This window comes from Peromyscus maniculatus, chromosome 5 (assembly GCF_049852395.1).
Source record: "Peromyscus maniculatus bairdii isolate BWxNUB_F1_BW_parent chromosome 5, HU_Pman_BW_mat_3.1, whole genome shotgun sequence".
Lineage (NCBI taxonomy): Eukaryota > Metazoa > Chordata > Mammalia > Rodentia > Cricetidae > Peromyscus > Peromyscus maniculatus.
This window is the reverse complement of record NC_134856.1, coordinates 118,241,838-118,269,527: the sequence shown is the minus strand read 5'-3', so window position 1 is coordinate 118,269,527 and position 27,690 is coordinate 118,241,838. Positions and strand designations below refer to the sequence as shown.

General features: G+C 47.3%; 2 long non-coding RNA genes across 6 annotated transcripts in view; one reads left to right on the top strand and one right to left on the bottom strand.

Moving 5' to 3' along the window:
- The window catches only part of LOC121829587 (uncharacterized), a 105,479-nt gene that overhangs the window by 31,840 nt on the left and 45,949 nt on the right, over positions 1 to 27,690 (top strand). The window lies entirely within an intron of this gene.
- Positions 427 to 7,523, bottom strand: LOC143273464 (uncharacterized). Its single transcript, XR_013051573.1, has 2 exons — positions 7,275 to 7,523; positions 427 to 5,083 (listed from the first exon to the last, which is right to left on the bottom strand). It is a non-coding gene; the product is annotated as an uncharacterized LOC143273464 (long non-coding RNA).

Genomic DNA, 27,690 nt, shown 5'->3' with positions numbered 1-27,690 from the left:
GAAATTTATGAAAGGTAGTAATATGTAAGAGCCAACTCCTCATAGACTGCCCTATTCTACCGTTGACATGTCAGACTTGTAGGACTGTTAGTAGCAGACAAGGTGGTGAGGTGGGGTAAGGTTGCAGAATTCAAACAGCACATGCAGTTCCATGAAGAAAATTCGAAGTCCTCAACCCAAAGAGCAAGGAGGGACATTTTGATGACTCCCAGGCTCTCCTGGAAAAATGATTTTCTCTTATCATTGGAAGGTATTGGTGTAGTGTTGAAGTTTCTAGGGGATCATGTTTTCTTTCTTTCTTTTTTTATTAAGACATTTTAAAATTTGTTTTACATATCTGCCCCGCCTGCAGGGCTACAACGGGTTCTCGACCACCCTAAGGAGGGAATGTAGGGACAGGAGATACAAAGGAAAGTACACCAAGTCTAGATTCTGATCAAGATGCAACTTTATTTTCTCCAGAAGGGTTTATATAGTTCCTGCAGGGTGGGGGGAGCAAGAAGCTGTCATCTGCATAAGGTGGGGCAAGCTAACAGGATGTTTGTATAGGATGTTTACAGGGTGAGAGGGTCAAGGGCTCTGACTCAATGTCCTGTTGCTAGGCAACCTGACTGTAAGATGATCTAGTTCTCTATCTTATCGGGGGTCTGTATTTTTCCACTAACTAGAGATTCTGGTCCTTGTCCCTGACATATACCAATCACAGATTGCCCTCTTCCCTCCTCCTGCCCCTCCAGCCTCCCCAACCTAACCCACCTCCTATTCCCTCCTACAAGAAGGTAAGGCCTCTTATGGGGAGGTTCATATAGTAGAGGTAGTGGGGACCATGTTTTCTACTCCATATCTCTAGGGTTTGTGATGCTGAGTTTTAAATGTCTATGTGCCACAACCTAGAAGCACCTGAGAAGAGAGCCTCACTTGAGAGAGTAGCTGCGGGCATGCCTGTGGACAAATGTCTTGAATGTTAATTGATGGAGGAAGATGTAGCCCATTATGGGTGGTATCATTCTCTAGGCAGCAGATCCTGACCTATAGCAGAAAGCTCATGAAGTACAAGCCTGGCAGCGTGGGTACATTTTTGTTTCTCTCTGTTCTTGACTGTGGATGTGATTTGACTAGTGGCTTGAGTTCTTGCTTTGATTTCTTTGAAATGATGGACTGGAACCATAGGCCAGATAAACCTCATCTTCATTAAATGGATTTTGGTCAGGGTGTTTTTTCACAGCAGCTGAAATGAAAGAAGAATGGGACTCTTCTCTCAGATAGTGCAAGCTTTCATTTTCTGGATTTAGAGGCATGGCTGCCTGTCCCCCCTTCCCCCCAAGGACAGGTCTGCAGCCAGCCTTGGAGCCTCGTTTGTGCCACCAAAGTAACCAGCACACTCCAAGCATGCAAGGAGACCCCAAACCCTTGGATTTTTACAGGGGGCATATGAATGAAGTTCTTTGAGTTTTAAGTAAATGGCTCCTGAGTCTCCTTTAACACTAAAGGTACTTAGAACAGACAGACGAAAGAAATCATAAAATAGTATCTCTGGAGAGAAACTTGGAGATCATCAATTGGAGCTAAATGTCTAAACTTGAATGTTAGGTTTTTAAGGCCAGGGGTGGTGATGTAGACATGCACGCTAGCACTTAGAGGTAGAGACAAGAGGATTGAGAATTCAAAGCCAGCCCGAGATCCAGAGCGAGATCCTGCATCAAAATAAACAGATAAATGAACTGACTACCTCAGCAGCTGAGCGACTGACCAACTAATTAGCTATCAGGGTCCCTTCTGCTGTCACAATATTGGTGAGTGACAGCAGTCATGGCTCTGCTCACTCTAAACTCAAGCTGCGTGATGGAGATACACCGTCAGCCACTGTGTCACTTAAAATATCCTAATACTGCATTTAAAATGGGACAGAGAGCCACCAATGATGGCAGACCGGTGAATCCAGTGCTTGAAAGATGGAGACGGGGGAATCAGAAGTTCAAGGCCAGCCTTGGTTACACAGCTAGTTTGAGACCAGCCCAGGCTGCATAAGAACCCACTTAGAAAAGCAAACACAAACGGCGTGAGAGGAATGCAGTTGAACAGTCACTGATGACCAGGAACCTGACACCAAAGCCACTATGGGATACAGATCTCACATTCGATGGCATGGCCATGGGAAAATCCCAGTGCAGATGCGGAGAACTGATGATCCTTGCTCTCTGCTGGTGGGTAGAGTGAAGTATCCACTGTGGAAGAGAGTACTGTGGCTTCTCAAAATGCTAAGGAGCAGATGAGCAAATGAAAAATCTGTCAATTCTTCTGCTGGCCATACCCCCTAAGGAAATGAAAGCAGAGACTTGAACAGACATTTGCACACTCATGCTCACAGCAGCACATGCACGATGAGGTGTCAACAGGTGAAAGAAATCTGAGTGTCAATAACAGAGGAATGGATGAATAAGATATGATCTGCACACAAAGAAGAGTATCATTGAGCCTGAAAAATAGAAGGGCACTCTGTCACAGGTTACAGCTTGGATAAATCTTGAGGACACCGTGCTAAGAGAAATAAGCTGCTCACAAGAGGGCAGATATTTTATTATTCCATTTGTGTTAGATACTAGAATACTCAAGTTCATAGAGACACACCACAGAATGACAGCTTCCAAGGGTGAGGGAGGGTGAAATGGGTAGATGTTGGCCTGGGGGTACATAGCTCAGTTGGTAGAATGCTTGCTTAATGTGAATGAGGTTGTGGACTCCATCCCCAGTACCACATAAATGGGGCATGGTAGCACATTCTTGGAATGCCAACACTTTGGTAGTAGAGGAATCAGGAGGTCTAGTTAATCCTTAGCTACATGGTGCCTTTGAGATCAGCCTGGGTTTTGTAAGACCTTGTCTCAAAATTAAAAAAAGAAAAAGATGTGTGCATGTGTGCACTCGAGTGTGTCTGCGTGACTTGTTGCTTATTTGGGTATAGAGATTCAATTTTGGAAGTTCTGTGGAAGGCTGCTGGTGGTGATGGTAGTATGATAGTAGGTGTGCACCCAACACCATCACCCTGTGTTCTTGAAGGTAGCAAGCTCAGGGTCTGAGGAGATGGCTCAGCGGTGGAGAGCATTACTGCTGTTGCAGAAGGTGTGAGTTCAGTTTCCAGTACCAGTGTCAGATGGCTTACAGCCGCCTCTAACTCCAGGGGCTCTGATGTCCTCTTCCCTCCTCCTCAGCCATCTGCACTCACATGCACATACCCTTCCCCCAAATTAAAACTAAAACAAGTCTTTAAAGAGATGGTAGGCTTGTGATACATGTATTTTGCCACAATAAGAAAGAATAATTTAAACGATATATTTAACCAGTGAAAGAAAAATATTACTAATTTAACATATAATCAGTGCTAAACAAGTTAAGGAGCTGCTTTATATTCTTTATCTCACATTTTCTTCAAAAGCCTGAGACACTTTTTACATTTCAGCACATCCAATGGCCATGTGTCAAGTGACTGCCAGCCACATGTGGCTAGTGGTTCCTATCCTGGACATACTTTTTTTAGCTAATGTTTGATGGAATGTAGCTTCAAGGTCCCCTGACAGATGTTTCTTAGTCGCAGGTCTCTGGAGACCACCAGCTGAGTGTCTGAGAGATAGGAGACACCAGACCTGCTTTCCTCCCCCGGGCCTCACAACACAGGATTCATTGTGACCAGATGCAGTTCCCCCACTTCATCAATCCTCTGGGACCAGCTGGCTGTCCCACAATCGAGTTCCGTTCTGACCCCATCCACCTGGAGACAGCATCAGATCCTACAGGGGTAGAAGTTAGCTTCGCGAGGTGGGATGGTGCCTGTCTGTGTTCTAAGCACTTGAGAATTGGAGTGAAGGGTATTATGAGTTCAAGGTCAACCTTGGCTACATAGCAAGTTCAAAGCCAGCCTAGACTACTTGAGACCATCTCAAAAACAACAACAAAAATAAAATGAAATATAAATAAACAAACAAGAAAGATCTTTAAGTTTCACACGACTGCCTTCTCCCTTAGATTCAGGTAGAAGCAGTGCATTTCCAGGCCACTCTTACCCTGTGTCTGACTTGGCTGCAAATCCAAGGCTCTCACAATTCTTTTGGGATCCATCCCTTGCTAGAACTCTTCACAGAGGTCACAGAAACATTTTACTGACTCACCCACTTATTACAAAAGGATACAACTTAGGAAAAGCCAAACTGAAGATAGGCACAAGGCAAGATATGAAGGAAGGTGTGCAGAGGTTCCATGACCCATTGGGTATAGCACCCTCCCAGAATGCATAGGTGTCCTTGTTCACCAACATGGGTGCATCTCAAGCCCCACAATGGAGGGGCTTTTGCATTATAGAGGCTCTGTCAAGTAGTTAGAATCAATTATTAGGCCAGTTTCTAGTCCCCTTCACTTGCCAGAGGATGTAGGGAGGGGGTGAATGTTTTCAGCTGATGACCAGCCCCATCAGAAGAAAAAAAAAAAAAAGGTCCCTAGGACAAAAGATGTTTTTATGGCCCAGGGCACCCCAGGTGAAAGTCAGGAATTGGGTTAAAGGGGACATGTTAGGACAGAAGATGCTTCTCTATTGTTCTGGAACTTATGAGCTTGGGAATTCTGTGCCAGGAATCAAGGACAAAGACTCGAATACCTACTTTTTTTTTTCTTTCTAAGACAGGGTTTCTGTGTCATTTTAGTACCTGTCCTGGATCTTGCTCTGAGTTTGAGATCAGGCTGGCCTCGAACTCACAGAGATCCGACTGGCTCTGCCTTCCAAGTGCTGGGATTAAAGGTGTGGGCCACCACCACCCGGCTGAATACCTACTTCTTATTATTCAGGGCATCACCTCTTCACATGCTCAGTGCTGTGTCTGCTGCAAGGCGAGGGCACTGCCCAGCTGAAGTCCAAGTCCCCTTCCTCTCCAGGCCAAGAGGCAGCTGTCCAGAAGCCACTGCAGGTGACAGGCATCAGTCTGGACTGAGGTGGCTCCAGCACACCCGTCCTTGGCTATGGCATAGTAGGGGTAGGACTTAACACTCCTTGTGAGGCTCATGGATCATCGAGCAGAAAAAGTGATGTCCATGAGAACTGGTCAATACAGAAGGCAAAAAGACCGACTTGAGGATGAGTGAGGGCTTTGAGTCAAAGTCCTAGGCAAGCTGGCATCCTTATTAGTGTGAAAATGGTTTTTGATCCTTGTTGTATAGCTGATTATTGATAAGTGACTCCTATTTCCTTCCTTCTTTCTTCCTTTCTCCCTCTCTCCTTCCCTCTCTCCCTCCTACATTTTCACCCTCACCCTCCCCTCTCGATTCCTGTTGTCTAGAACGTCTGTTTCTTGTGTAAGGTCTAGTGACTAGGGCAGTCTTCCCTGACACTGCATGGGAGAAACACATCCCTTTGCTGCAGCAACTGCAATGAGGACTAGCTGGCGAATTCTGGAAGAATCTTGCTTGGAATCTTTAACGTTCTCCCAGACCTCTGATGCTCCTCTGGGGAGGGGTCCGAGGGTCTGTGCTGCAGTCAAAGTCACTGCCAAGAGTCCCCTCGCCTCCAAGACCACTCTCACCTGCCCGAACCCCATCTTATCGACCCCTGAGAAGAAGGGGTGAAGTGTTGCTTGGCTCCAGTTGGAAAGCCTTCCGTTTTGTATGACTGTCAGCTCTCGGGAAGGGGAGCGCTGAATTGTTTAAAGGTAGGTTTTCTGGATCACACCCTATCCGCCAGGCAGCCATACTGTACGCAGAACACTTATTAGCTCTTAGCAGGGACTCTGTCCTCTCTCCACATCAGCTGTGTGCGCGGTGGAGTATGTGTGATGGTACACAAACAGGAAAGGGGGTACAGCGAGGAAAGGCGGACTTTCAGTTTCTATCGGAGTTTTACAGCCCCAGGGTCAGCTTCCTCTCTGGAAAGGCGAGCACGCAGCTGTCAGCAGCAGTCACAGCCCTGTTATCTCTGAGGACAGAAGGCTTTGTCAAGGGCAGACGCCAGGCTTGTTTCTCAAGACAGGGAAGAAAGGACATGGCGGCTGCCCATCTAGCTGCTTCTCCTAAGACTCTGCCTCCCTCCGCCGCCACCGCCCACACAGGGGGCTCCCTGGAATTGTGGAATGCACCCTATTTGTTAGACTTTGGGCTCTCTGGTGCCCTCTTTACACTTTGCCTCAGAAAGAATGCTGGCTGGGGTGATTCTCATTTTCAGAGCCACTGATCTGGCTATCTGGGCTGTGGAGATTGACAAAGATTGGGTGAAATCAGTGACTGCTGTATTTGGAGAAGCACGGGGGACCCCATTCCAGGCCCAGCTGGGGAAGCTGGCTCTCTGAGGCATTCAGACACTCTGCCAAGATTCAGCCTCACCCACAGCCTGCTTCGGGCTTCCTCCTCCACAGGCTTCCTCCCCTGAATCCAGAGGTTCAGTGTTTCCCGCCTGTCCTTCACCTGTCTCAACTTCATCTCAGGGCCTTACGACACTGGAGGATTCAGCTGAGCCTCTGAGGCCCAGGATCCAAGGCTACCAAGGACACTGGCATGGGGGCCCAGCTTCGTTTGCCTTTGGGACTCACACCCCACAAATAAACATCTAACAAAGCCCAGATTCATAGAAATGCTTAGGGTGTGGACCAGGAGCCACATGGCTCCAGTGGATAGCCTGGGACAAGGGATGCGGGCAGGAAGCTGGCTCCTGGGGAGGGAAGGACCTAGGGCTGCTTTGCTGGAGGACTCCAAGGCTGCTGTGCTAGGCAGTGGCAAGGTGCGGAGGCAGCCCTCCTAGGCAACATGTGGGTCCAGGGGGTGTTACCAAGAAAACTGGGGTTCCCTCCTTGGGATTCTCACTTTAAAATGGACTCAGAATGAAGCTTGGGGACAATGTAATTAAAATTTGAGAGTAAGACAACAGGGCAGGCAAGCTAAAAATCCTAGCAATTGTCAGGAGGAGGGGAAATGGAAAAGAGAAAACAAGAAGCCAGAGCATCAGGGACAGCATGCCTAGGAATGCAGAGCCACAGATCTGAGGTCAAAGGGTACTGGGTTCCCTTTGACTCCCGAATCCCAGGGCTTCCGATTGTGAAGGGATACACGGTTAGAACTAGAAATTGAGGCAGCTTATTGAGAGAGAGAGAGAGAGAGAGAGAGAGAGAGAGAGAGAGAGAGAGAGAGAGAGAGAGAGAGAGAGAGAGAGAGAAGGCATTCCGAAGAATGGGAGCAGGCTGGTAAGCTGAGGAGAGCATCCCTGAAGAGCTGGCTCATGGGGTCCATGGGCCTGGGACACTTACGCAGCACTCACTTGTCCTGTCTCAAACACGCTCTGTTTATTAGAGGAGGCCTAGGTCAGGAAGGACTTTCAGTTCTCTTCTACCCTGGTTCCTGTCATAGGTCAGTCTCCATGCTTCAGCTCAGCCCCCTAATCTCCTGTTGCAGTAGGGAAAAGCATCAGCACTGCACACAACAGTCACCAACTTGCTGCACCCAGCATCTGGCACTGCCTCTCTCCCAAGCTGCAGTCCCTCCCACTTGCTAGAGAGCTGTAGTGTGGCGCGAACCTCGGCCAGCAAGGAAGAACGACCACCACACGAGTATTCTTCTCAGATCACACTTTATTGGAGCGCCTCTTGATTAAGGGAGAGCGGGAGGTGAGGGGCCCCGAGGACTAAACTGCCGCTGCTTATAAAGGGAATCAGGCAAACGTGCCGTACTGTGATTGGGTCCTGCCAGAATGCTAGCACGGGGAGCCACGGGATAGGCTGAGGACATAAGGCCAATTACCATACTCGTGCATCATAGCCAAATATGGAGTTGTTTACAGCTAGGCTACCAGGAAGCCAGCGCCATCTTTGAATAGCGGCTCCCTACACTGTAGCATGCTTGGAAGGAGCACCTTCCCATGCATCCCCCCAAAAAACATTCTGAAGAAAATATGGCAAAGTATGTTTCTGCATCTTTATGTAATTAAGAAAAATGCATGTTGGGGTCTAGAGAGATGACTCAGTGCTTAAGGGAACTTACTGCCCTTCCAGATGACCTGAGTTTGATTCCCAGCACCCACATGGTGGCTGACAACTTTCTGTCATTCTAGTTCCAGGGAATCTGACTGGCCTCTTCTGGCCTCCCTGGATATCAGACACACACACATGGTAAATAAATATGCAGGCAAAATACCCGTACACATAAAACAAAAATAAGTAAATCTAAAATAATTTCAAAGAAAGAAAAAATGCATTTTAAAACAGGGAGCTGGGCATTTTTTTTATTCTGTTTAGCAAAGCTGTTTTGGAAAGGCCATCTTACCCAAGTGCTTAAACCATGATGTTATTGGCTCCACCTTCTGAAGCATGAAAATTGCACACAGGCCCAGGAATGACAGCTTCGTGAGCAGTGAGCACGGAGAGTCTGCATCCTAGCTCTCTTTCTCTCCAGTAGGTCTGTAGGGCCACAGCACACTCCAGCTTTGAGCAACCAGGCATCTGGGTGCAGGCCTTGCTGCATCCTTCCTGCTCACTGGCCAAATCCACGGTAACAGTGGAGGGAGTCAGGGAGCGGTCCTAAACATCAAGCCGGGTTCACAGGGCCAGTCACACTTCCCCCTTCTGGAAAGACTGGGGCAGGACAGCAGCAGGGTGGCAGGCTGAAGCAACAGAAGGGTGATAACTAACCTGGAGGAAAAATTCCAGCTGGGCTTTCAGGCCTGAGGCTGCCAGGCTGGGGATGTGAAAGGGCCATCCTGGGAGGGGCTTGGCTTCCTTACAAAGGGCCTGTGTTACCTGAGGGTGGTTCTCCGCAGCCCTGGCCAGGCTATAGCTTCTTTGTGCAGCGTGGTCTCCCCAGGCCAGGACTGCAGGGTGGTACTCCAGCACCCAACTAGGCAGTTCCCTGGAGGCCACTCCCAGGAAAGGCGCTGAAGATTCAGGCATTCACTGATGATGGCTGGCTGCCCAGGAACTGGTAAGACAGGTTTGTAGGCTGGCAGCTACCAAAAGATGCCAGGAGGCCATGGTTAAGAGAAACATTCAGAGTGGGCAGAAAGCAATGTCTGGAACCGTACCTGGAGTCCCCAACTCTACTTCGGGCCATCTCCCTTGGACATGCTGCCTCCAGGATGCAGGCCTGAAACTGGCAATCTTTTTGCTGTTCTGATTGGGAATCAGTTGTATCCGGAATAAGATCCAAACTCCTGGGACTCTCTCACGTGGCCCGATTCTACTATAAACACTTGATACCATCTGGGAAAAAGTTGGGACCCCATATATTTTCAAGCCAGGAGTGTGGCTTGGAGGGTGTATATGTTTGGCGTTACTGTTTGTGAAGGAAAGATCTTGCTGTCGTTATTTAAATCGAGATGTGAGGTATAGTCGCCATGTGTTGCTATCCACAACGCTCTCGTTGGAAGTGGCGGCTGCAGTTCTTAGAAACCAGGGCCATCCTTCAGCACGTCGTCGTAATGTTTAACAGCACTGCCTTTGCCAGGACACTTGAGGATTGATTCTATTTGTTGTGCTAAAATAATTTTTTGAAGAGAGATGAGGATTCCTTGGCCTGAGCTATTTATGGATTCTGCAGCTGAGGAAATACTATTTTTTTTTTTTAGAACATTTGTCTCACTTAAATGTTTGCAGGAGATTAAATAAACTGGGTGTGGTGTCACACGCCTGTAATCCCAGCACTCGGAAGACTGAGGCCAGAGGATGGAGAGTTCGAGGCCATCATGGGCTACATAATAAGAAAAAAAAAAAAAAAGTGGCTGCTACAGAGCAGCATGTGGTTCTGGGGAAACGAGTTAATGTTTGTGAGAGAAACTACACCAAATGCCTTAGCAAGAATTTCCCGACCAACTGCTCTTTCCTGCTGCCTCCCTATCACGTTTTTCCAGCGCCTCTGCAGGGGAGAGCTGAGGCAGCCTGCTTGGGGTATCCCTCGCTCCATGCTTCCTTCCTCCACAGAGTTTAGGCGACCTGCACCAGGCCGAGCATTGTCCTCTCTTTCCTCGCTGGAGGAAAGTCCCTATGGCCCATTTTCTGAGCTGTGCTTTTCCACTCTTTCGTAATCTCTCACTGTGACCTTGAGAGGCGGGGAGAGAAGCCCTTGGCAGGGCACCCTTTATGTGTAGCCAGAGCCCTGGTATCTGTGCCTTGGTGTCATACTGTGGCTATGGTCAACATCCTACATCCTTCTGTGTTGGCACCTGCATCCGGGTGCGAGCAGTCGTGTGTGTGTGTGTGTGTGTGTGTGTGTGTGTGTGTGTGTGTGTGCGTGCGCGTGTGTGTTGCATTACTAGAGAAAGGCGTTGAAAGGAGGGACAGAGGAAGAGAGCACAAAGAATCAGGTGACTTTTCTAGGCCTGCCTGATCGATTTGATCCTCACCAAAGTCAGCGATAAACACGGGACACCCCGTGCACAGAAGTCCGTTCTTGCGTGAAGATAAAGATGCTGGGAGAACAGCAAGAAATGGAAGGAAACATTGCTTTGGGAGAGGAGAGAGAGCAGGAAGCAGGAGGCAACAGCAGCGGGGAGTGCACCCCACGGGCTGGGTGGCCAGCCTTGGGACTCAGGGCAGGAGGGGTGGGATTCACTCTGGGGGGCTGCTGTCACCGTCCCCCTCTCTGCCGCTTCTTCTCTGCTCACCCCGGTCTGTGTGGCAGAGAGTTTGCCAGTGTACTTCATCAGATGAAATGAAGGGGAAATCTGATTTGCCTCTAATTGGACTTACTGCAGGCAATTAGGGTTAAGCGGGCATGAGGGGCTGTCAGATAGGGGGATTTTCAGGGCTTTTTTCTACAGTCCTGGGGAAGTCTGCCAAAATCAAGTCGTTGTAAATCAGGACACCAGTCTACAGCCAGTATCTTCAATTGGAACATTTTGCCTGAAAATAACCTGTGTCTGAACTGATATATTATGTACATATACGTATACCATGTCATTTATATATATTAGATAGATGCCACATGTTATACAGCATGTACTGTATATCTGCTAACACACACTAACTATAGTTTGTTCACCTGGAGAGTGAGATACACATGTATATACATATTCTGCACATATATTATAGATAGGACTGGAGAGATAGCTCAGTATAGAGTACTTGGTCAGTATGTGAAAGGTCCTGAGTTCAAGACCCAGTGCTGAAAAAAAAAAAAAAGAAAAAAAAGACCCCATGTACCTATTGTGCAACACACACACACACACACACATGCACGCACGTGCACACACACAAGCACGCTATACATCTGCTGTCTGTACTAGATATATAATATAGCATATATAGTATGTGGTATAGAGTATATTTTAAGGTAGTAATCTCCAGGTTTAATGAGAGACCCTGATTTATCTGGGCTGACAGGCCATCAAGCTCCAGGGATATTCCTGTCTTCCCACCACCACTGGAGTCGCAGGTATGTCTCCCATGCTTGACTTTCCACACAGGTGCTTGGGATGGAGCTCAGGTCTGCACCTTTACACAGCGGTCACTTTACAGAATGAACCGTGCCCCTAGTCCCAGGGCCACTTCCTTCATTCAGCACTCAGTAGGTCTCATTTGCTTGTTATAGGGACAGCAGTGTGGATGCTTCAAGTGTGCATGTGCGCGTGCACGTGCGCGTGCGTGCGTGCGTGCGTGCGTGCGTGTGTGTGTGTGTGTGTGTGTGTGTGTGTGTGTGTGTGGTGTGTGCCTGGTATAATATAGTGTTGTAGATCTTAGGCCACATAACTAAATCTTCCCCTCCCCCTAGAACAGAGCCTGCCACCTGCTTGCGTTACAGCAACTGCCATTTCTGTTTCCATTTCTGGTGCCCAGTGACCTCAAAGAGAGCTGCTGAGGAGAAACACACAGACACATGGTCTTCATCAGCTGGTGGGAAGCTGCTCAGACACAATGTGCTTCTGGTGACAAAGGCAGCCTCCTCAGTGACAGTGGCTCCCTCTGGATGCGTGAAGCAGAACATATTTTCCACTATTAGCCATTTTCTTTTTCTGTTTTAAAAGATTTGTTTATTTATTATGTGTACAGTGTTCTGCCTGCACACCAGAAGAGGAAACCAGATTTCATTACAGCTGGTTGCCAGCCACCATGTGGGTGCTGGGAATTGAACTCAGGACCTCTGGAAGAGCAGCCATTGCTCTGAACCTCTGAACTATCTCTCCAGTCCCCTATAAACCATTTTCTGCACTCACCCATTCCAGCAGAGGCTCTGTGTTGAGACCTGCCATCCTGCTTGCTCAGAGCTAGCCTTCCCCCCCCCCCCCCCCCCCCGAGACAGGGTTTCTCTGTGCAGTTTTGGTGCTTGTCCTGGATCTCACTCTATAGACCAGGCTGGCCTCAATCTCACAGAGATCTGCCTGGCTCTGCCTCCCGAGTGCTGGGATTAAAGGTGTATGTCCCCACGGCCCAGCTGGGCTAGTCTTATTTTGTGAGCTGGGTCCTTCATTGCTATTATCTCTCAATAGATTTTCTAACTACTGTGACCCCAGGGTGTGTAGACCCTCCCAAAGGTGTCAGAAACATGGGGAACAGGGCATAGCAGGAGAGCTCCAACTCCTTCAGTTCTGAAGTGGGCTGTTACCCAGAGCCAGGTGGCCTTTGTTCTGTTATAGAGCAGGTGATTGTTTCCAACAGGTCCCAGCAAACTTGTGCAGGGAGGTGCTGGGTGGTCCCATATGGACAAGAGCTGATAGGTTTTGGATGACCACTGATGCACAAGCACCTTCTATGTATAGCCACTGAGGGTGGTAATGAAGAAAACCAGGCATCCCCCCAGAGCCTGCTCTACCTGGGCCTTTCGGGTCCTTGGTATGGGCAGAACCGACCATGAAGACACAATGTCTATCCTCTAAGCACCTTTAGCTTAGTGGAGAGAGTTCCCGTCTTCCCTCCTGCCCGTCCTCAAGGAGCAGATCCACAATCGTTCTGTGCCAATGACACTAGAGTTGGGTGAAGGAGAGAAGAACCTGGGGGTCTTTTGTGTCTATCTAGCTCTTAGTCTCTCTATGGTTGGTTTGTTGCAGTTTGTGATATTACAACCTTGCTTTGAAGATGTTTGCCTGTTTTGTGCTGTAATAGAAGAATAACTCAGAAGCTTATGAAGAAAATAACTTCATTGATAGCTCTGGAGGCTAGGAAGTTCAAGGTCAGAGGGCACGCAACTGATGAGAAGTTTATACTGCTTCATGCTGTGGTGGGAAGTGTGAGGCAAAGGCAAGAGAGAGGAGCATTCCCTTCCAGACTGAGTGCTTAGCCCTAGCCAGGGCATATTTATCAATCCCCCTTCTTCAGGGAACATTTTGGAGCAGGATCCAGGAAGAAGATAATGAGTATCGTGGAACACTCTCTTCTAGACTTGCCATGGCTGGCACTCATGAACTCACAGAAGCTGTTGGTTACCCCCAAAGAACTACCCAAGGGCAAGCCAGCCAAAAGTCTAACATAGATGGGAGGGGTACTCTCCGAGCCCCACCCCTTCCCTGGGAACAGTTGGTGTCTGATAAAGGAGGATGGATCGTCTTTTGAGGGTGTGGCTACTGGCAGGTTTTCCCACACTCCGTGGATGGCTTCACACCTGTGCACATACGGTCAGCACTAATTGGACTTAACTGGGTTATCAAAAGGAAAAAGGGGCAATGTCAGGAGGAGGGCTTGTAGAAGGGATATGGGGGAAGGAGGTGAAGAAGGGAAGTAAGGGTGGATATGGTCATATTTCATCGGACACATATGAAATTCCTAAGAATAAAGAAAAATCGTATGGTGTATATGTAATAGACCCAACCATAAATTAGAAAAAATGAGAATTGTCTTATAACAAGTTCACACTCCTAGCTACGCCTTCTCCATGGTGATGACACTAAGCTGCACACCTCTTATTATTAGTCCCCATCTTCCAGTCCTATATTGGAATGGTTTCCCATACATGAACTTGGGAACACATTTAAACTGTGGCAACACCATCCTGTCCTTCCATTCATCAGTTTGTGTTTGTTTCAATTTCAAGACCAGCCAGCAAAGTGACTTCTCCTAGTCTTTTGCTCTCAGCTTGCTTTGAAGCACTAGTGAGACGCCTTTTAGCAATAAACAATGTTCTGCTGCCTGCTTCCAACCTGTTTGCTCATTTCCAAAGCTAGTTTATGGGTATTGAGCAAAGTTACTCCTCATTTTTTGCTGGATTGTTAACACAAAGTCATCCCCCTGTATTCACAGGGAGTTGGTTCCAGAACCTCTGGGGATACAAAAATCTATAGGTGCTCTAGCACTATATATAAAAAAATGTTGTATTTGTACAGACTCTATTACTCCTCCTACACTTAAGCAATCTCCACGTTATATGCAATATCTGTCGCAATGTGAACAGATGTTATTTGTTTAGGGAATAATGACAAGGAAAAAGAAATTGCATGTTCAGTATATGCACAATTTTTTCAGTATTTTTCAACATGTGGTTAGCTGAATTCACAGATATGAAACCCACACAAAGGGCCAACTCTCTGTTTGTCTGTCTGTCTGTCTGTCTGTCTGTCTGAGTGTGTGTGTGTGTGTGTGTGTGTGTGTGTGTGTGTGTGTGTGTGTGTGTGTGTGTATACATCCATCCAGTAGTTGCCAGTCTGGTTAGCAGTAGGAAGCGGATTGACATGCATGTGCAGAAAAGATTACGTAGGTTACAAGCTTCATGTAGTGGATGTTCGACTCAGTCATGTATAAGTTCCTACCATATTTTTTCCCCCATGAGATGAGCGTGGTTTAAGAGGAAAGGCAATGTCTTAGAGGATGGAGGAATGGGAGTCTGACCCCAGGGACCCACGTGGTGGAAAGAGAAAACTGACCGGAGGAATGGATGCAAGTTGGTTTCTCTGACAGATTCTATTCCTGTCTTACAGATAGCCAAGTCATGGCCACCACAGTGTCCCTCTTGATGCTCTGTCCCTCTTGTGTCCATGCTCCCATCCAACATTTCTCCAAATTTCTCTTCCCCACCACTCCCTGTGCTCCATTCTAAGGTCTTTGAAGATTTCTGGGCTGTAAATGACGGCTTGTAGTTTGTGAGGTTGTTTTCCTTTCTCTGTGGCTCACTAGATAATGGTCCTGGGGGTGTGAGAGCATGTCAGCAAAAAGTGACACGTGAGGTCACTAAGGAAAACCACAGATCTATCTCAGTGGGCAGAATTCCCCTTTGTTAGGTTAGAAATCCTTGAGGCTATGTTAGGTTCTCTCTGCCACTCCAGAAGCTGAGGCACCAGAGAGCTCTCCCTGCAGGCAGACATTAGCACTAAGAAGGGATCCATCCGCATCCTCGAAAGACCCCCCAGCTTCATTTTAATATCATTTGCATTGTGGTTTTGACTCCCATCTTCTCGTGGATGTTTCAAAAGGATCGTGGTAAGAAATACATTTAAAAGAAGATCTAATCCACTGTGATTTGGGAGGGGGGAAATTGCCACCTCAGGATACCTGACCTTCCTCCTAAGTATTCATAAAAAGTCTTTAAAATCCAGAACACCAAACTTAGTAAGCGGCTAGTCCCTGCTCCGGGGTATCCCTCTCCAATGCTTCTTTGCAGTGCTGATCGCTTTCCTAAAATCAGCTCTTGGTGGACTGTCTCCAGCTCTTGGCTGCTTCTTTCCTTTGAGAAGATGAGATTCAAAGAGAACTCCCTGCTTGGTAATGGATGGTGTTTAGATTTACAGGCAGTTGACTGTGGGATCCTCAGATTCTCTGAAACAGGACAGTGGCTTTAGTGACCACCACCACCCCTTCTTTGACAAGGAGAGGATACGGGCTCTTTTTCTATCATTTAAAGCATATTCCAGGACACTGTCATCTCCTACTCCAAACCCACTTGCCTCTATCTGGGCGGCTACAGCCCAACCCTTTCCCACCCTTGGATTTCTGCCTGGATTTTTGTTTGACTCCAGCAGGGTTTTCTGAATCCCAGCATCCCCTCTGGCCTTTGCCACCCCCACCCCTCTACCTCTTGGCTCCTTGCTCTATAATCTGTAGACTGCCTGTGCCCAAAGGCATTCGGAAAGTCTCCCAGACTCCATCATGTGGACCCAGCAGCCTGCTTGGTGAGGAGAGAGAGAAGTGTTCTGAGGGGAGACGTAGATCAGCCTTTTGACTCTGTACCCTCAACTCCTAGTGAAGGCTCCCTAGAAGTTGCACAATCCATCCAAAACAACAGAGCTTCATTGTTTTAATCAACATGATGCATAGAGATACCGAATATTAACATATCATACATTGTTTTCCCTCATGGCCAGGAAGAGCGGTCATGTGGTGCTCCCTAGACAGGGCAGCTGGTCTCTAGTGTCGGTTGCTGATTCTTTTTGAATCTTAGCTTTCCCCTTGTTTTCTGCCCATGTGGCAGGGCTGGCATGTGGTTAATGTCACTGAGGAGTGTGTGGGGTGAGGAACAGCTCACACATCTTATCTTTCTCTTTTTGTGTAGCCTCATACCTGGCTGAGCCTTGAAATTTCCAGTTTACCTGGGACAGGTCCAGGTGAGTGACAGAGCTTTGAGCTGGAGCCAGGTCAGACTCTAAGCCTTTGCCTACCAGATCTCTCCAGATGAAAGCTGTTTGCATCAGTCAGACGGGTGGAAATGGTCCTGCAGCTTTGTCTAAACCAAGTCGACCCTTGGATTTGATCTGAATCTTTGTATCCGTCTTGGGTCTTGGCCTGCTCGACACCCCCAGTGCAGGGGTGAGGATGTTGTGTGTGTCCATTGGGGTGACCGAGTCCCCTGTGAACTGAACACTTCATTACTGGAGCACAGGTAAAGGGGTTTTAAGGAACGAGCTCCCAGCCATCAGTAAGCTCTTCTCAGCCCCCACACAGTGCACCAAAGGCCAGGCAGAGCAGATAACAGACTTACACAATGTACCGGTTTGTCTGCTGTGATTACAATTACTGAATGCTCACTCTTACTCAAATTTTGGTGTAGTGATTTAAATTTCTTTTGTTAAAAAAAGTCTGTTAGTGTTTGTCTTTGTCTTTTCTGTGGTTGGGGACTATGGTAGGAACTCATATGTAACATAAAACGTGGCATAAAACGTAACATAATACAGTGATGTGTATTGCTGACTTGCGTGGGTTCCTTGTGAGTGTCTTTTTAAGGTGTTATGGTTTGAACCTGAGGCCTGGCACATGCTCAGCAAGTGTTGTACCACGAAGCTGCACCCCCAGCACCTTGCTAGCTGACCTGCCATGGCAGAAGCATTTACACCAGGGGAATTGGCAAACAGCACCGCTGGGAGCAGAAGAGGCCCTGAGTGAAAGTGTAAGGACTGGATGAAGTGAGTGAGTGAGTGAGTCTTATTGACACGAACATGGCCGTATCAAGGACCTCACTGCCTCAGACCCACAGGGACTGGGAAAGCCTTCCTCGGTCCTTCTGTGAATGACGAACGTGTGTACAGACAGCATGAAGGACAGCTCTCCTGGATGTTACAGCCTGAGACTTCCCCTGCAGAGAAGGGGGACATAACAAACATGTACATAACAAACATGCTGTATCGCCAGGCTGGAAGCTGGTATGTCTCAGAGCCGGCATCCCAGACTGGCTGCTCATGTGTCTGTGTGGCTGTCCTTTCTTCATTCCCTTCTTGCCCCAATCAAGTTTCCAGGACACAGCTGTGCAGGAGGCGGTACAGGCACAACAGCAGGGCTTCCCCCGCCCCCTTCTAGATGCAGCTCACCATTAGCACTGGCTCAGAATGGAGCAGCCTGGGAAGGACTGCAGCTGGTTGTTTCCATGGATTTCTTTTTTAACTCTTGTATTTTTGTCAATGAATGCTTCATAATGGAACAAGAAGAGGCCCCTATATTAAAATTGAAGTAGTTCTTCATAAAGTGAAGAATTTTGTGAGAGATGCCCTGTCTGGTGGTACAAGTCTGTAATCCCAGATGTCTGTGAGGCTGAGGCAGGAGGATCTCAGGGTGAAGACCTGACTAAGCTGTAGTAAGCTGAAGCCCAGCCTAGGCTATTTAGTGAGACCTTGCTTTAAAATAACAGGGTAAGCCGGGCGGTGGTGGCGCACGCCTTTAATCCCAGCACTAGGGAGGCAGAGGCAGGAGGATCTCTGTGAGTTCGAGGCCAGCCTGGTCTACAGAGTGAATTCCAGGAAAGGTGCAAAACTACCCAGAGAAACCCTGTCTCGAAAAACCAATAAATAAATAAATAAATAAATAAATAAATAAATAAATAAATAAATAAATAAATAAAAATAACAGGGTAAAAAGAGAGCTGGGGCTACGGCCCAGTGGTAGACAGCTTACCTGGATTCCATCCTCAATATGATAAAAGAACTATGCAGTAGGAGTTCCAGCAGCCTCAGAACGGGGCCATCAATACCCAGGCACTGTGAAGGTCCTGTGGGTGCCTGGCCCCGATGCAACAAATGAGAAACAATTCCACCACACTGCTGCTGCTGCTGCTCACGTAAGAGCTGTCCCCTCTGGCTTTCTTCAGACTCAGTTATCAGAAGGCGGCTTGCCTGGCCTAGAGGGGTTACCACTCTTTTCTCTTTCCCATCCCCTTGTCTTATGGTGAAATACCTGTGGGAGATGGTAAGTGGCTGGTGTTTAAGCCCTTTACATCTTTCAGGTTTTGTTGCTTAAAGGGCCTTATACAAACGCTTGAGAACAAAACCACTGTAGTGGAATGGGGACATTTGAGATTTTTTTTCCCCTTTAGGGGCATACAGTTATAAGCAGTCCATTGCAGAGAAGGTGCTGATGTGGAAAGAGACACTCTCCCTCCACTCCATCTCCATCATGTTTTCCTACGAAGGAACGAGACATCCTCCTGTCTTCCCAGCTGACATTCTCAGTTCATGTTCCTGGCTGGAGCCTCTCTTATGAAGAGGGAGGGGCAGGTGCCTTTTGAGATCTGCCAGAAGAAGACCCTGTGATGACATCTGAGTTAGGCCTAAATGTCTGGGAGGAACCAGCTTTACAAAAGCTGGGAGGAAGAGGAGACGTAGAGTTGTGCCCTCTCTGCCTCCTTAGCATGAAAGGAAGGGCAGGTGATGGAACAAGGCACAGAGAGAGGCCAAGCAGCTACCAGAACAGCCATCAGCTCTGGGGCCCCTGCCAGCTAGGGCAGGAATGTGGTTTTGTAGTAAACATAGAAGCCTCAGGTCCCTCACTTTGGTGAGGCAACCAACAATCAGAATGGCCTTTTTAGGGACTCCTCAGACATTCCTATTCACAGATATTTTTATTTTATAAACAATTCCAGCTAGGTGCAGTGACATCTGTTATCCCAGTACTCAGAAGGCTGGGGTAAGAAAATCCTGAATTTGAGACCAACCTGGGCTACATAGTGAGTTCTAGGCTTGCCTGGGTTAAGTAGATTGAGACCTTGTCTCAAGAAACCAACCCACCAAACAAACAAACAAAATCAGTTTTCATCAATACATAAGTGGATAAGGAAAATATATTCATAATGAAACATCAACCGGTTAATTGGATAGAATTGGGGGATGCCACATTAGGTGAATTAAGCCAGACATAAGATAAATAATGCATTATCTTGTTCATTTGTGGAACCCTAAAAAGTTGATTCAGTCCTAGTGAGATGGCTCATCAGCTTAATTACTTGCCACCAAATCTGAAGACCTGAGTACCATTTTGGGGGGACCTTACATAGTGGAAAGAGAAAATTGACTCCCACAAGTTATCCTCTAACGTCCACTTAAGCGTTTTAGCAAGTGCGTGACACCACACACACACACACACACACACACACACACACACACACACACACACACACAGAGTAACTTGTGTCTCATTAAAAAAAAGTTGATTCATGGGAGTAGAATAGTGGTGTAATATCTAGGGAGGGTGGAGGGAAAGGGGGCAGGAGGTCCCAAAATACAGACCGGAGGAGGAATTCCTAAAGCATGGAACTATGATGTACAATTATTACCTGTTTTTAAGGAACTGGAAAAGAGTTGGGTGTGATGGTTCATGTCTGCAATCCCAGCTCTCAGGAGGTAGAGGCAGAAGGGTTACAGTCAATAGAGGGTGGCTGGTATAGACAGCAAGTTCCAGGCCAGCCTGGGCTTGTCTATCAAAACAACAACAACAACAACAACAACAACAACAACAATATCAACAAGGAGAAGAGAGTTCAAAGCTTCCCAACACAAGGAATGATAACTGTTAATAGAGAGGGACAAGTACTCACTCTGGTTAAAAACTATGGAATACGTCAGATTACCACACTGGATTCCATAAAAATGTCAATCACTGTATGTCAAGCTTAAAAAGAAAAATGAAAAACAAGCCTAAGTTTTCAAATATAAATACGTGCTCTGGAGGTGGTGGATTTAGTATTGTCCCAGGTATAGCCTTTGTAGTTAAAATCAGATACAATACTGCCTCCCTCCCAACTCACACATCCATACCTCTCACAGGCAAACTCCACCCACAAATTCTGAACCAGAATCCCAGGGTTACAAGTTCACATCAGTTTCAAATGGCACCTGGACATTACCTGATGGATACCTTGGATACTGAGATCATATTGGGGACAAGGGGAGTAGGTATCTCTTTCTTCCTGGGCTGTTTTCCCAGAAAATGCAAAACATGTGGGGAGTGTGTTTGGGGTACCCAGCCTTCAGCCTAGAGCCTTCAGCTCAGTTGGTTTGATGGACATGCATCAGAAGAGAATGTCTGATTGAAGTGTTCCCTGAAATCGGGGATTGACTTTTTCCTCTAGATTCATTTTAATCCTCTCGCATTCAAATTGCTCTTGGAATGGCTCTTGGCATGTGATCTGACACTTGAACCTCACAGAGAGTGGGCTATGAAGGAGGAGAGATGGGATGGGGAGGGAGGGAGGGAAGGGGACTTCAGATACAAAACAAGTTCTGATCTGCCAGAGGAAAGAGAGCTAAGTGATCTCTTGAGAGTGGAGGGCAGAGGTCAGCCCCTGAAGAGCCTTGGATGCCATTTCAATGAGTGTCACTGCTGGTCAGGTGGCGGTGGAGAGCCTTAAAGGAATTCTGAGTTGGAGCACAACATAATCACGCTTGAAATGTCTCCAGTCGTGGTAAGTGAGGAAAGGGATACCAGCTCTCGGGTGTGGAACACATGACTTCAAGGACAGTGCCTTGCCCAGCAGAGCACTTTGGAGGGAGGATTCCCAGGGCTGTTCATCTGAGAGGTGTCTCCCACGAGACCTCTACGAAGATCCTGGCAGAGGCTTCAGCACTGGAGGGCCTGACATGGGCTGAGGCCATTTCTAAGTGGCTTACTCTCATAGTGTCCAAGTAAGGGACTGTTGTGGATGCTCTGAAACTCATCTGTACAGGGATCCAGCTATAGTCTCTCAACCACCAGGCAGGTACTTCCAGGGACAGTCATCCATGCTTTTGTGGGCAAAGCCACACCTTTCAAGTGACTGTACCCTTTAAATGACTGTTAACACTCTTTCAAAGTTGGGGTTTGTTTGTTTCAGGTAAGGCCCTGCAGAGACACAAGGACCAGAGTCACCCTGATTTCCTCTTCTTAGGTGACCTACAATAATCTGTGCTGATTAGCACACTAAATTCTCCATGCACAGCCTTGTGTTCACATTTTGATCCCACACTTTGGTGCACACCTTTGATCCCAGCACTCCAGAGTCAGAGGCAGGTGGATCTCTGTGAGTCTGAGGCCAGCCTGGTCTACATAGTAAGTCCTAGGCTAGCTAATGCTACAAACAAATGGACCTTATTTTTTGTTTTGTTTTATTTTAAAAGCAATATATAGACACATGACCTGAACAGAGCATGCTCAGTAATGTGCCTGCCTCTCCATGTGAAGACCAGTCTGTGTCTCTCCTATTGAATACAAATAAATGTCCCCAATAAAAGTTCCTTGCTTTTTGTTTGAAGGGGCATTACCTTTGAGTGTAAGCTCTGAAGCCGGGCATGGTGTCCAATACTTTTAATCCAGTAGTTCTGAACCTTCTTAATGCTGCGACCCTTCGATACAATTCCTCATGTTGTGGTGAACCCCAACCATAAAATTATTTTCATTGCTACTTCATACTGTAATTTTGCTACTGCTATACATTATTAATGTAGATATCTGTGTTTTCTGATATCCTTAGGTGACCCCTGTGAAAGGGTCATTCGAACCCCAAAAGGGTCGAGACCTATGGGCTAGGAACCACTGCTGCTATGAATCCCAGCACTCAGGAGGCAGAGGCAGACAGATCTCTGAAGTTCAAGGCTAGCTTGGTCTGTATAGTGAGTTCCAGGATAGCTGGGGTTGTATAGAGAGACCTTGTCTTAAAAAATAAAAAACAAAACAACTAAACAAAATCCCAATAGTCTCTGGTACAGCTTTCTCAAGCTGATCTCTGGACTGTGCTTCCCTTCTTTGCGTTCACCAACAGGAGTCCCCATGACACTCAGTCACAACTGCTTGAGTGTCACCATGACTGCTGCCCCCAAGACCGATGGCCTACGAGAGAGAGCAAAGTGAAAGTGGCAGCATGGGTTACACCCTGACTTCCTTTTAGTCACATTGTGTGTACTAGGAAAGGACATTCACTTTGGCTCATGTGCCAGAGTAAAGGGATTAGACTGGACCTCTCAAAAGATGGGTCAAAGAAGTGGGTGGTGTAGATTAGACTTCTCTTGACTGAGGTTTGAAAATAAGAGATTGTGTGTGTGTGTGTGTGTGTGTGTGTGTGAGAGAGAGAGAGAGAGAGAGAGAGAGAGAGAGAGAGAGAGAGAGAGAAGAGAGAGAGAGAGAGAGAGAGGAAGAGAGAGACAGGGAGAGAGAGATACAGGGAGAGAGAGAGAGAGAGAGACAGGGAGAGAGAGAGACAGGGAAAGACAAAGAGACAGACGGAGATTGAGGTTGTAATTTAACTCAAGTGCTGGAGTTCACAGGATTTGGAAACCTGCAATTGATCTAAGCTGAGGCAGTGTGGAGAAGGGGCCATCTGCAGCAAGAAGAGTGAGGTGAGGACATACACCACACATGCATTGTGGGGCATGGTGGGTCTGTGTGCTGATCTGAGGGTGCAAGCATAGAAACTGTGTTTGTAGAGGAGATGACCTTGAAAAGGAGGTAATAGAGAGTATCCCCAAGATTCAGTTGTGGGAAAGGCACTTACTAATGCTTCCAGACAAGGGCCAGGGCTTGTGCGGTAGGTGATCATGTCTTTTGTTGTGTGGTTTTGTGGTGACTGTCCATGTGATAATGTCCTGCAGAAGGAATTGGTTGGTTGCAGGCTCAGTGGCTTCCCTTCCAGGCCTCAGTTCCACCTTCTGAAAACCAGGCAGAAAACTCCCCACCTCAGGCAGGTCGAGGACTGAATGACATAATGGTTCAACATACTTTGCCCAGCTCGTAAGATTTAATAAGTGCTCAATGAGAGGTGGCTATTGACTTTAGCAAATACCACCCTTGACTAGAATTTAGGGTGTGGGAGGGGAGTGCTGAGACAAGCGTTTACTGAATAGGCTGTGAGGACTTTGAAAGATTTTGAGCTGGAAAGGCTTAGAGCCTATTTGAGAATCCTAATGAGCAAATGTATTGGAGATTTGTGTATGGAGGCCCAGCGGCTCTGGCTGTCCTCAGAGGGCCATGGGGCCATGCTCTATTTGGACTTTGGCTTTCTTTCTATGGCATCTTGAAGCCAGTGTGCTCTAGAGAGGAAGTGATGGAGTGACCACTGTTTTCCTCAGTGGGGCTGGCCAAAGCCATATGCAGTGAACGATCGTGGTTAAGAGAGCCAATGTTCTTCTCTCTGCAGGGGAGCCTTCTCAAAGGTTCTGATCCTTCCTGGCAGCTGCCGGTGGGACCCTCTAGGAGGGATACAGTTTTCTAAGTCGGCTCTACCGTAGCTATCTCACTCAGATGAAATCATGGTAGTGACAGCTGTAGGTGAGACAGGCTGACAGTGAGCTAAGTCATGCCTACAAGACAACCTCGTTAGCTGCCTTCTTATCTTTGAGTGGAAAGTTAAGCAGAGATGTGTGCATATTTTCCTGATAAGACTTTCAGTCATGATACTCCTTGCTATGGTATGTTCTATCCGTGATCACAGGCTGGGCAGTGGGTTTCAACCTACCTGATGACTCTCAGCAATACCATCTTGCCCAGAGACTACAAGTTCCAGCATACATTGCACACGGTCCTCAGGGTATAGCTTCTGTTGAAAGCAAAACCCCAGAGGTTCTCCCTGCCTCTCCTAGAAAGATGCCTCCTTAACTTCTGGCAAACCAAGGTGACCACCCAACCTGGTCTCTGGAACATTCTCTGTCTAGTAGTTAGTGGAGACCTTTTTATTCTGGTGCCTTCTTTATAGCCTGACAAGACAGGACAATCGAGACCTGTGGCAGAGTGTGGCTCATTGCTCATTCATCCAGCCAGGGACCAGAGCTCTGGCAGGATCGAAGTTTTTGTCAGATGGGAGCCATGGAGTGAATTTTAAAAAGTGAAAACAGATGTTCTTCCCTCCAGTTGCTTCAAATACGTGCAGAGACTCGGGGGAGGAGGCTGTAAAAATGTCACAGTTCCTGAATCCCGAGGCCCAGATTTATGCACCCAGTAACCCTGCACCGTAAATCCACCACCCTTGAGGGAATGTCAGCTTCCGAAGGGGCAGGCTCAGCTGTGGTGTTGACCCGAGGAAGCTGACGGATGAGGCTGAAGGGATGGATGTGGGTAGGAAGCACGTGAGTGGGGAGGTCTGGCTGGGAACGGAGATTGCTTTTCAAGAATTTTAAAGTGGGCAAAAGAGTTTACAAGGTTGGCTGGGACACTGGCCTTCTGAGAAGATAAGCCAAACTCTTTCACATTTTTGTGGGGGAAGTAGAGGGAGGCAGATGAGAGCTTCCTGGGAACAGAACTCACACGCACAGCATTTTGGTTGAAGTGCCAGAAGGAGAAATGAGGAGGAGGGTGGGCCAGACTTCAGGGAAGCCTGGATGCATCTTGAGTGCCATGGAGATATCACACTTAAGTGTAAGGGGTTATTCTGTTGGCCATGGAGAGGATAGATGCCAGGGATCCTGGTGAGAACAGAAGCAAGGAGACAATTTAGGAGCTATGATACAGTCCGGGCTTTTAATGATAGAGGCACAATGGGTGGGGTGGAAGCTGGGACATGGGGCATGGTTGGCCAGATGTCAGTCCACTTCTAGGGGTTCTGACATGAGCAATGGAGAAGCTAAGGGTGCCATCGAGGCAGGGAATTCTGGAGAAGGATGGAATTTGTTGAAAAATAAATAAACAGTTTGGTCTTGGCCATGATAGATTAGAAATCCGTACAGACATTCATGTGGACATTTTAAACAAACAGAAATGAGAGCTTGAAGACAAGGAGAGAGGTCAGGGCTATAATACTAATCTGTGAGTCATATTACAGAAAATGAAAATGGAATTCTGTTATCTACTAAAAAGCTAGAAGCAGATCTTCTGGACGGGCTGTACAGGTCTCTGCTTTTGACTCTCTGTGGCCAGTCACCTTCTGCCTGTATCTGCTCCCAGGGCATGGATGAACATGCATAGGCTATTCCCATTTCCACCTGTGTCATGCATCAGTGTCCTGCATCCTTAATCTGCATAGTTGAGACATGAAGTAGGGCTTCCTACTACATGGCCATAAGTGCCTTGACCCTAGCAAGCAGAATTCTCTTAGGGTTTCTTCGTTTTGTCTTGTTTTTTTCATCATCTGGCTCAGATTTCCTGCTCACTTAACATTCTCCCAGCTGCTCCACTATTTTTTTTATAGTAGGGGCAACCTTATTATTTGATTATTATTCACTCAGCATGAATGATTGGCTTTTTCCTCTCCGTATCACTTGAAGTGTCATGTGAGTTTCTGGTATATTCTAATGACTAGGTCTGACTCTTGACAGAATGTGTCTAGCCAGCTGATGGTCAGGAATGACCAGTCACCATGTCAATGCTTAGACTATCACTTCCCAGGCCCATGGACAAGGACACAGGTTGTGGCCTCCCATTCTGTTCATTCTCCTTCCTCATGAAATTTCCATTTTATGCGGCCACTATGTTTTCCATTTCTTCTAATTAAATAGTAGCAAACACTCAGTTCTGTCAATTCTTCATGTAAAATGACTCAAGCAGCCTCCTCCCTCCCGCAAGTGAAGCTGAAAACAGATGCAAGCTCACACTGTAGAGCTAAACAGTATGCTTGTGTGACTGAAGCCAGGACAGATGCACGGGAGCAGCTGGATGTCACCCTGGTTGTGGGTGGGGGTGGGGTGACAGTGGTCTATTGTGAAGCCCTGCTTGGCTTGCTCTGTGTTCCACCTGTGAGTCTCCATCCCCTCCGAGTCCACAAATCCCTTACAAGATGGAGCCCACAGCAAGGGGCGGGGCACACCTGTAGCCACTGTCCATATCTTGTCTGGCTTTTGCAGATTATCTGGATCATTCACAAGACTGGAGTTTTGGATTTCCTTTCCACTTTGGGAGCCTTCTGGCAGATGACTGGGAGACAACTTAAGAACCACAGGATCCCTGCCCCCCTTTTATTTTGAGGCAACATCTTACTAAGTTGCCCATGCTGGCCTTGAACTCAACAACCTGCTTCTTCTTCAAGGCTCATTGAGTGAGATGAGGTCTAGCTGTAGCTCTAACTGCAAAGCTGTGGACTATTTCCCAGAACCCATCCTATCCTTGGTCAGCTTTCCCTCACAACTTCATATCGCAAAGTAGGTGACTCCATTCCTTCCTAAACTAATTACTAGATGAGGAGAATAAAATTAACAGAATTTCATTAGAGCAATGGAGATTTATTTACTGGTATTGGGGACAAAGTTGACCTTTCCTCATAATATGACTCTGCAACAGACTTCAGGGATTTTAAGTAAATGGGTCTTGTATTACAAATAAAAAAAAGTTTAAATGTGTGTGGCTGGAGACGTAGTCTGATTGGTAGAGTGCTTGTTATCCACACATGAGGACCAGCGCTGCTGGAAAAGTCACGCACCGAGCCTTAAACCTGGCACTGATGGCAGGCGTGACAACTAGAACTCACTAGCTGGCCAGTCTAAGGCAATCGGTGTGCTCTGGGCTTCGTGAGTGACACCATCTTAAAAAACAACGTGGAGAACAGTTCAGGAGGGGCCTTGATGTCAACCTCCGGCTGCTGTGCACATTTGTACACATTGCGCATGAGTCCACACATGCACGTGGATACACGTACACACGTGTTGGTTTCGTGGGAGTCTGGAGCGGTTAGAACACTGAAAGTACAAAACCCACTTTAATGAGCATGAAATGATATAGGTGATATGTGTAAGAAGGGTTCCACTCTCCCATAGAGCAACTCAAGAATCTCACAGAAACAGGAAACTTCCATTTGAGTCTTTGCCAGTTACTGTTTGTCAACATGACACCAGCTATAGTCACCTTGGAAGAAGGAACTTCAACTGAGGAATTGCTTCTATCAGGTTGGCCTGTAGGCAAGTCTGTGGGGACAATGTCTTGATAAACGGTTGGTATGGGAGGACCCAGCCCACTGTGGGCACCTGGGGCAGGTGACCCTGGTAGGTATAAGAAAGGTTGCTGAACCTGAGTGTGGAGAGCAAGCTAGTAAGCAGCATTCCATCAGGGCCTCTACTTGGGTTCCTGCCTCCAGGTTCCTGCTTGATTTCCTGCCCCGACTTCCCTCGATGATGGGGTATGACAAAGGGGACAGACTAAGACGGCATCAAATTCACTCTGTTTTCCA